This window comes from Brassica oleracea, chromosome C9, assembly GCF_000695525.1.
Source record: "Brassica oleracea var. oleracea cultivar TO1000 chromosome C9, BOL, whole genome shotgun sequence".
NCBI lineage: Eukaryota > Viridiplantae > Streptophyta > Magnoliopsida > Brassicales > Brassicaceae > Brassica > Brassica oleracea.
This window is the reverse complement of record NC_027756.1, coordinates 26,714,725-26,725,960: the sequence shown is the minus strand read 5'-3', so window position 1 is coordinate 26,725,960 and position 11,236 is coordinate 26,714,725. Positions and strand designations below refer to the sequence as shown.

Sequence of the window (11,236 nt, the reverse complement as noted above, 5' to 3'; positions counted from 1 at the left end):
GTGATACACATCCAGCAGCTTGATTCCGCCATATCTATCATTTTTCTTTGTTTATTTATCTTAGTTTATTCTTCATAGCATTCGTATCTCATTCATCTTTCATTTGTTTCAGGTTTTACAATCGATTTCAGACCATATCGACCAACCGGTCTCATCTTTGGTTGATCCGATTTGAACCTCCAACAACCATTTGGGCGACCCAGCTTCCAGCCTGCAACAACTTTCCAGAAATTGTCATTTATAATGGCACTCACGTGGTACTTCTATCCAGTCTTACCTTTTCCTTTAATCAGCGGTTCATGTCTCCTTATAGCTTCACTAGTCTGAACCACATAAGGCTCCAACTTCTTCACATAGGTGTTGAGGGCTTCAAACTTATCATTCAGATTGGTGTATACAACATCTATCTTCCCATTGAACTCCACAGCCATTTTATGTTATCCCTCAAGAACCTGATCAAGCATTGATTCCAGTTTTATTTCTTGAGTTGCTAGTGCAGGATTCTGGTAAGAAGAGGCTCCACAGTTTTTGTTGTTGTTGTTGATGAAGGGTTTCTAGTACTACGAGCCTTGGTTGTTGCTGAAATTACCCCTTTGGTCAGCGCCATTGAAGTTTATGTTTCCACTCTGATTCCCAAACCTCTGACTTTGAAAACCGCTACCACTGATGTAGTTCACATCCTCATCATCGCCTCGGTCACTGTCAACAACTATAGCTTCCACATCCTCTGCGAAGCTAACCTGTTTCTTGAAAAGTTTGTGAACACTTTCCAGCTTTGCCTTAACCTCGGCCATCTGCTCCTTGTCCAAACTCTAGTTGATTTCTTCCTCTCATAATTAGTGTTCTTGGTGCTATTTCTAGATGCTAAGTTCTTAATAAGTCTCACATCTTCTTATGGATTCTTAGTGTTGAAATTCCCCTCACTTGCTGTGTCTAGAGACATCTGATAAACCAAAGTGATGCCTTTGAAGAAGGTACCTAGCAGCTTTACCTGGTTGAACCAATGCTACGTACAGTCTCTCTGATATGACTTGAATCTGATCCAGGAGCTTCTGAAAGATTATGTAGCCTCCTGAGTGAATGTAGCAATTTTGTTCCTCATGTTTTCAGATCGCGCATCATCAAAGAACTTACGCAGAGAGAAATTTTTGATGTCTGTCTAGGACGTAATAGATCCTGGTGGTAACTGCTTAATCCAATATGAAGCATCTCCTATAGGTGAGTACTTGAAGAGCTTACAGAGAAAGTAGTCCTCAGAGACTCCATTGGCTTTGATAGCATACACTAAATCCTTGAACCTCTCCAGATGGTCCATAGGATGCTCATGTGTAAGCCCATGATAAGACTTTTGTCCCACAAATTGATTTGCAGGCTTCAGCTAGAAATCTTGCCTCTAAAAGATATGAGGACGAATAGAAAATATGTTGGCTTAGAATTGATCTGGACAGTTGTAGTCAGCCAACGTTCTAGGTCGAGCAGCCTCAACATTCTCAGCAACTGCAGCCTGAGCATTGGCTGCAGCATTCTCAGCATTACCATCTTCTAGAACAATTGCTTCTGGATCAGGAATGACATCCCCCTGATTATCAAGTCTCTGACCTGGGGCATTACGAAGATGACCCTCATATTTATGAAGTTCTCCATTCGCATCCTGAATCAGTACAAGAGTCGTGGCCATGTTGCTTGTTTGCGGGTTGGTGTCGATCGATGCTTGAGAAGTGTCGATCGCTGTTCGTGCACAAGTGGTTTCAATCGACGAAGAAAAGATGTGGATCTATGCTGCTTGCTACTCCTTGCGGATTGTACGTTCGAGTCTTGGAGGATCCGAAAATAAAAGGTCATTTTCCTTGCTGCTTCTGGTGTTGTTGGGATGCACATGAAAGAAACAAAAAAATGTATGTAAGTAACTAAACACAAAATAAAAACCTAGACTAGACCTATTATTCAAGTCTAATAGTGAATCCAATGCTCTCCGACAATAGCGCCAAATTTTATGCAAGCTCAAATTACCCTAGAGTTAACTTTTTCTCTCAAATAAGAGATCAATTGCAGTACTTAGGGATCGACTCCACATGGATAGTGGGCACACAATAGACTAAGAGAAATCTAGGTTAAGCTAGACAATCAATATAAAAGCAGTAAATAAAGCAAAAAACAAGGAAATTGTTGGTTGTAAGATATATGGGATAAAAGCCAGACTTAAGATTTCAGGCAATCATAATTATTAGTTATAGATTCTAAGGGTGTGTGATGCCCCGTCCTAGAACTCGAATGAAATAGTAAAATATCCAGCTCTCGCCGTGAGTCTAATTAGATGTCTAAATCCTATATTCCCACTTTCGCGTGAGAATAGGGAGCGAGTGTTGATCGATACTACAGAGTGTCGATCGATACTTCTTCAAACAAGCATTAACGCTCTGATCGACATGTTAACTAAGTAATTAAACCAGCTCTCGCATGCGCCTAACAACCTAGGTTAGCAGAATTAGTTTCAGGTAATGAACTCACTTCTGTGGTTGCCTATTATCTCAAGTTCAGGATTCTAGTCAGCTACCTTAGAACACAAGTAATTAGAATAATTCTGTGAATGATCCAATTAAATCATCCTAATAGTTCTATGTATCAATAATTCATCAAAACCCTAATAAACCCTAAATTTGACAGGATGATTACTCAGACATAATTAAGCAAAACATAAAAATAAATTGAAAGACTTTCAAAAAAAAAAGAGTAATAGAAATTAGAATTTCAATAAAAATCTCTGAATGATTCTTTCATCGGCTCTCCAAAAGCTTATAAATAAAACCTAACTAATATGGTGTGTATAAGAAGATATGGAAAAGATAGGTAGATGTGTGTACAACCTAAACGATGGCTAAAACTATATATAGTAGGTAATAAGTTAGCCAGGGGCAGTCTTATAATTTGTGAAAACTTATGGGCTTTAGTCGGTCATTAAGTATATCTGTCCGTCTACTCTTGCGGGTGTCGAGCGACACCGAGGAAGAGGTGTCGATCGACGCTTCTTCTAAATCTTGACTTTGACTTCTGATTTCTTGAACAGTTATGAATTTCCTCATCCTTACGCTCTAAAATGCTCCATAATATCCACAACATTCCAAAACATTTATAGACCTGAAAATACTCTAAAATAGACTCCAAACATAATATATAAACTTTAAAAAGATTTATACTATGGTCAAAAACTAGTCAAGTATACAACTCACATTTTGTCACCTAGGTAATGACAAAAATATCCCTAGATGTGGCAATCTAGAAGAAATGATAAACCATCTTTTCAAATTCCTATCTTCTTTCCAAATTTTAGCCCTTTGGAATTTTCTTCCTTCCCTTTTCTTTCAAATATACTTTTATACATGAATTTTTTATTTTGGAGGAAAAAGACTTAGGCTTGCCCAATCCACGAAGGAATAAATCATATGGTACATATATAAAGGAAGAACAAAGATTTTTATAAAAAACTAGATTTTGACCCGCACGTCCGTGCGGATATTTTTTTCATTTTATAAATGTAATTGATTTTATTACAATTTTTTAAAATATATAATTTCCATTTTAGTGTTATATATTATGTTATTATATAATATTATTGTTTATATTTCTTATTCTGCATTATTAATATATAGTGATTTGTTTAATACACTTTACTTTGCTATTATTTTTACTACTTACGAATATATTTTCGAGATATGTAAAATAAAATAACAACCTAAAATAATTAGATAGACACTACAAAAAAAGATGTGATACAGTTTTCAATCATTTATTTGTAAATGATATAAAATATAGATAATTTAGCATCAGTTATAACAACTGATGTCATTACTAACAAATTTAACATCACTTTGACTAAGTGATATAATTCATCTTGATTAGCGTCACTTTAATAAAACTGATGCTACTATATTAAGTTATATCGTTTATATAAATGATGTAAATTTATTCTGGATTAAAATCATTTATGCAAATGTTACAAATCTTACATCAATTAAAAAGTGATTCTAATTATATATATTTATTTCAAAAAAATAATTATTAGTATTAACTTCAATTATAAGAAAATGATGTGGATTTGCTACCCATTAACTACAGTGGTTAATCCCCACATAAAAAATAAAGCCTGGGAAGTAATACAGGTAATACATAACATTTAATCTATTTATAAATTTTTAACTTTGAGATGTAAGATAATATATTCGTCTGATGAACATGGTTTGGTTTGTTTTTGTTATTTCAGTCCAAATTCTGGTTTGATGATCCACCAATGAGAAAAGTGTTTGTGATGAGTGCATTAGGTAGCAGATGAAAAGATGTCCAACTACGTCTTTGGAAAGAATACAAGCGAAACAGTGTAAGTGAGACATTGCTCAATCGACCAGAAAATGTTCCCGAAAATCAATGGGGTCATTTCGTTCACATGCGATTCACTGAAAAGTGGAAGGTACAGTTTTATTTGTTAGATATTTATACATAGTTCTATATCAAATACAAGCAATAATTTTGTATGTGAGATTTCAGAAAATGCAAGAGAGGAATATAGGAAGCCAAAAGAAAAATATCATGCCTCACGTATGTGGAAGAAAAAGTTTTTCAAGGAAACGAAATGATATTGTAAGTAATGTAAAGTTAGTTTATTATATTGATATAAACTACTTTACTATACTAATATTATATATATTTTATGCATGTTACAAAGACAATCAAAACTGGAAAACGACCATGTCGAGCAGAGTTTTTTATCGACACTCGCACAAAACCTAATGGAAGCTTTGTATGTGAAGAAGCAAAAACACGGGAGGTTAGTTTCAGTCAATATTATCATAGATTTGTAAGTTAATTCTACTTGATCTTTATTCTTCATTTGTGGTTTAGGAAGAATTTACGACGTTGTTGGGCCAAAAGTCACATGTGACAAACAATGCTATTGCTAGTTTGGATGATGAATATGCACAAGTTTTTGGTCCAGAGCGTCCAGGACGAGTACGGTGTGTTGGTCGTGGACCTACACCTTCAAAATTAGTGAACCATTCACCTGTTACGAGACAAGAGATAGAGAATTCAGAAATGGTTATTGACCTGAAGTCACAAGTGAAAGAATTATCAGATCAAGTCAAGGGAATGACTACATTCATCCAACAAGTAATTGGTACTTCAACTGGTGAACAGGTAATAATATAGTTTATAAGTTAATTGTATTTTTATACTTTTGATATGTCAACTAATATATGCTGAACTAATTATTTAGGCAAGAGTATGGGTTTCAAGTTTTGCTGTAGGTTTTGCTGACATACCAAACCCAGCTTTTGCCAACGTACCAGTTCCACCAAATCCAAATCAGGTAAATTATAATTAATTTTAGTTTTATAATCAATAATTATTCAAAATATTAACTGATCTGTTGTATAATTCTATTTCAGGAACGGAGTGATGATGCTGTTAGAGACTAAGACTCCGACGTTGGAAGCAATGGCAGTGATCTTCATCAACATTAGTTTAATAATATTTTCAGCAACTTTCAATTTATTTTATTTTATGAATTTGCATGATGGATTAGTTATGTGATTTGATTTCTAATACTTTATTTATTATCTAAATCAGGTTTTATTCATTTAATTAATTTTCTTGCATTTTAAATATATTTTAAATTTAATAACAAAACAAAAATTCGTTTATATTAATATTAATATAAATCATAAATATGTAAATAAAAATAATATTTGTATCATTTATATAAGTGAAATATATTATAATCATTTATGAAAACTGATATAGATTTAGCATCAATTATATACAAATGATGATAGAAATTTAAATCACTAAATTGTAAATGATACAATTATAAAAATCACTTCTTAAAACTGATATAAATTTAACATCAATACGTAAAATGATAATAATAGTTTAAATCACTTGCTTTACAATCACTTTTAAAAACTGATTAAGGTTAACATCAATTGTTTAAAATGATATATTATTTAAAATCGCTTGTTATAAATGATACAATTACTAATATCATTTCTAAGAATTGATGTTACTGTTACATCCATTTATAATAAATGATTTAACAATTCAAATCAGTTTCTCTAATTGACACTAATACTAAAATCATTTCGCATAACTGATCTTAAAGTTAACATATCTTACAAATGATACATTTTAAAATCATTTAAAATAATTGATGTAAATATATAATTGTATTGCATCAGTTTTGAATAAAATGATGTAAATTATTTAAATCACCACTTTCAGAGTCATTTATTTAACTGATGTAAAAGTAAAGTTTTTTACATCATATATAACTAATGCAAATATATAAAATAAATGATGTAAACTAGTCTCTTTTTTTTGTAGTGAGAGAACCCCCTCCAAAATATGTTTTTTTTTTTAATTTAGTTATTTATATTATAAAAAATATTTTTAAGATAATTTATATTTACATATTGTGTTTAAAAAATATACTTTAACATATATTATTTTAATATATTACAGGATTTATAAGTAAAAAAAATTGTTTTGTTTAAACAATATAGACATATTATTTTAGTAAATTTTATACATAGTAGCATCTATCAATTTATTTTACTAAATTTTATTGATATCGAATACTTTTTGTATGTTATGATATTACTTTTTTTATAATTAAGATGTCAAAATATTATATTACTTCAATTTTGCAACTTATTTAGTTTATTTTTTGGTGACTCATTTCAAAAAGTTTTTCTTTATTATCTCTGATTTTATCTTTTGTAAAATTTGAAATAGTATCATTTTGAGTTTGTATATTTATTTTTAAAAATTGTATATTTTGTCAAGAAAACTTTGAAAAATTACACAACTATTTTTGAGTTTGGAAGATTACATGAATTTTGAATTTATTTTATAACTACATTACTAATTTACGTTATTAAAAAGAAAATTGAAATTTTGGTAGTATTTTCTAAATTTTTCTAAATTTCATAGATTTATAATAAAATAATTTAAAAATAGTATATGAGCTAAAGTTATTATATACCATTATTTATATGTATAAACATTTTTAACAACATATTGTTGAGAGTTTGAAAATAAATAAAAAGATAACATATAGTTGAACATATAAAAGTTTAAACTATGTTACTAAATTTATTTTTTTATATAAAATTATTATATAGTTTACAAATCTTAACTCATTTTAATGATTAGTGATAATTTATTTAAATGAAAAAGAATTTAAATTTTTTTTTGTTAATTTAACTATTTAATAAAGTTTTTTCATATGTAATTCATAAATTAATATATTAGTTTTCAAAATATTAGATTACTTTAATTTTTACAACATATATATTTTGTTTTTCGTGGTGCATTTCACAAAATTATTCTTTATTATCTATGATTTTCTTTTGTAAAATTTTAAATATTATCATTTTGTGCTTGAATATTTACTTTTTAAATTTTATATTTTTTCAAGAAAATTTGGAAAATTACACAAATATTTTTTGAGTTTGGAAGAATACATGAATTTTGAATTTCTTTTTTTTTTACTACATTTATACATTATGTGATTTAAAAAAGTTTGACTTTTTGGTAATATTTTCTAAATTTTTCTCAACAGATTTGGTTATAATTAGAAAAATATATAATTAAAATTTGATTTGTGATTAATATTTTAAATGAATTATTAATTTCATAGTTTTCTAATAACATATTTTTAAAATAGTATATGAGCTAAAGGTTATTATATACCATTATTTTTTTGTGTATAAAACATTTTTAAACAACATATTGTTGAGGATTTCAAAATAAATAAAAACATAACATATACTTGTAGGCATAAAAGTTTAACCTATGTTACTAAATTTATGTTTGTATAAAAATATTATATAGTTTACAAATTTTAACCCAATTTAACGATGAGTGATAATTTATTTAAATGAAACAATTTTTAAATCATTATTATAATTTTGTCATATGTAATTCATAAATCAGTTCTATTTTTATATAATACAGAATATAATTATAAATTTATAAAAAGCAGTATATAATTTTTATTTTCTTATTTTAGAATAATATTATAACCCCTGTTCGGGAACGCGCTAGGCGCTAGTCGGGCGGTCGGGTTGGACCTAGCGCCTAAAGAAAAAATCGGGGATTAATCGGAAATTATGCGGGGCGGAGTTTTTAGATGGTTTACTATGTTATAAAACATGTTAATCTTTAATTGTGTATAACATTAATACATTTTCATGTTTAAGATTGTATAAAACACACAAATAGAATATATAAACTTAATATAGTGTAATTTTCATAAAAATTATGAATATAAATGATATTTATAAAATTTTAGATCAAATAAATAAATAAAAATATTATTAAAAATTAAAAAAAAAATAAAAAAATAAAAAAAAAAATAAAAAATAAATAAATAAATAGATTAGGCGCCGCTTAGGCGGCTAGGCGGTCATTTAGGCGGCTAGGCGGTCATTTAGGCGGTCTCGGCGGAAAAAAATCGAATATCCGATTTTTTAAACCGATTTGGTATAAATCGGGGCGGAAAAATGACGCGTAACGCCTAGGTCTAGGCGGCTAGGCGGCCGAGTTTTAGAACAGGGATTATAACTAACGTTGATTTATAATAATATTATATTATTAATTGTGGGAACCGAAATTTGCACTGTCGATTTTCCGTAAAATAACGAAAGCTAGGAAAACCCTAATTTTTCAGAGGTCCCGGATTATCTGTGAAAACACACGAAAAACGAAAGAGACAAGCACAATAGAATATCGAAAGTAAATTGCACAGAGGCGTATTATTGATTGATAAGAACAAAGTTACAGGATTTTCGAGAGACAAGACGGACAGAGTTTTGCTAGCCAAGTCAGTCCCAGAACAAAGATGAAAAGAGTTTTAAGTAAATATCGAGCCGCCTAAATTCTAAGTTTTCCTAAGCTAGCAGCGTTTTTCTAGGTCTAAGAATCTCTCTCTTGCGTCCTCGGCTCTGGTTCCTCTTATATATGCCTTCTAAGTCGATTTTCGCTTCCTTTTCTGCCCCTGGGTCGAGTTTATCTCTTTGCGGAAATATTACTTTTCTTTCCGATCTTCATCATTATCTTGGAAACTTGACATTTATCTTCCGATTTTGCGAGATTTATCTTCTTCTGCAAGTAAAGATAGGCCGTCATAGCATCATTGAGCTTGGCTTTGTTTACGAAATAGTAAGTGGGCCCTTAGCCGCGTTCTAGGCCTCTTTGAACCGTTTTCCGACTTAAGCGTTTTTTACGATTTCTTCGAAAGAACGTTTCTTGATGCAACGTCGGTTTGCCGAAGAAGTTCATACTTCTCTTATAGTTAGACGAGTATGGTGTTAAGTTAACCGTCGTCGTTTATACGAGAGCCATGAACTTTATTCGGGAAAACGAGTTCTCACGGTTCTTATTATAAAGCTCCAATGGTAACTCCGATCGATACGGAACGAAGGATTGATCCAGCGAGGCTCGGTAAAGGGCATGAGGTCCAGTCCACGGCAACAAGAGTTGTCCCAACTCGCCAAATGGACGAGTTGGACGGTTTTTAAAGTGAGCGTTCCCTTTCAGAAAGTTCTTGACGAAAAAAGAGTCCTTCGGGCATTAGTGACGTCTCGCTTTGCCGAATGTATTTTTACGTCATTTTTTCAAGTGATGGAGTGTTCTGATGACATTCAGATTTTGGGATGTTTTCTGCTGCATTAAAAAGAAGCTTCAAAAATATCGAGTCTGGGATCGGATATTTCGATTTTTTTTTGGGAGTATACGAGTATACGTATACATACCTACTCCCTCGGGGACAGCTGAGCTCGTCGTATGACAAATTGCCTATGTACCCTCTTCTGGGATCAAGGCCGTCCCGTAGTTCAGTGCAAAGTTCTGCTTAGTGGTAGTATTTCTTGAGGTGCATCGCGTTCCAAGTTCTCGGAATTTTGATGTCCTGCATATTTTCGATTTCGTACGCGGCTGGTCGGACTACTTTTATTATTTTGTAAGATCCTTCCCAGTTGGTTCCGAGTTTTCCTGCATTCCACTCAACGGTGTTCTGGAAAACTTTTCGTAAGACTAAGTCCCCTTCTTTGAATTTGCGGCTGCGTACGTTAGTGTTGTAGTACTTTGCAGCCGCCTGTTGATAGTTTTGAATTCGTATAAGGGCTCGGTCCCGTCGTTCGTTGATTAGGTCGAGCACATCCAGCAACATTAGATTGTTCAAATTTTCTCGTTCTGGGATTAATCTTCTGCGTACTCCGGGAAATTTGACTTCTGCTGGGATCATACATTCGCTTCCGTAAACGAGAGCGAATGGAGTTTCTCCCGTTGCGCGTCTCGGAGTCGTGTGATGTGACCATAAGACTCCTTCGAGCTCTTCGGCCCATCTACCCTTTTTGGCGTGCAATCGTTTCTTAAGCCCATAGGATGGTCTTGTTAATCGTTTCGGCTTGGCCGTTGCATTGTGGGTGTCTAGGAGTCGATTTGGTCAGTCGTATCTTCCATTTTTCGTAGAAGGCCTCGAATCTGGTCGAAATAAATTGGTATCCGTTGTCCGTTACAATTTCGTATGGGACTCAATGTCTCCAGACGATGTTCTTCCACACGAAGCTTTCGACTTGGGCATCTTTGATGCTTGCGTATGAGTCAGGTTCGACCCATTTTGAGAAGAAATCCGTCAAAACTAACAAGAATCGTTTTTGCTTTGACCTGTGCGTGGGTCCGACTATATCCATCGACCATCGCATGAATGGATATGGTGCCAAGATTGAGGAGAGAACCTCTGCCATATGATGGATAGTAGGAGCGTGCCTCTGGCATTTTTCGCATTTTCGCGCAAAGTTCTCTTAATCTTTGATCATCGATGGCCAATAGTGTCTGTGGCGTTTGATTTTGACTGAGAGGGATCTTCCGCCGGAATGGTTTCCGCACGACCCATAGTGGACTTCTTCCACTATTCTTTGTGCTCTCTCCTTTTATGCAGATCATGAGTGGCCCAGAAAATCTCTACTTGTAGAGTTCTCCGTCGACCAAGACGTATCGCGCGGATTGGGTCTTAATCTTTCGGGCTGCCCATTTTTCTGCCGGGAGTTTCCCATCGGCGATGTACACCATATCTCCCACTGTGACAGCGGTGGAGCTGTATTTATCTCTATCTTTTCTTTCTTTACTAGATTATCCACTGAACCTCGGACCGAAGTCATTGGAGTCCACCAGTCTTCTTCAT

At 32.7% G+C, this 11,236-nt stretch overlaps 1 pseudogene; it reads left to right on the top strand.

Moving 5' to 3' along the window:
* The first annotated feature begins 2,834 nt into the window (after positions 1-2,834).
* On the top strand, positions 2,835-5,468 carry LOC106314675 (annotated as a pseudogene).
* Positions 5,469-11,236: the final 5,768 nt, after the last annotated feature.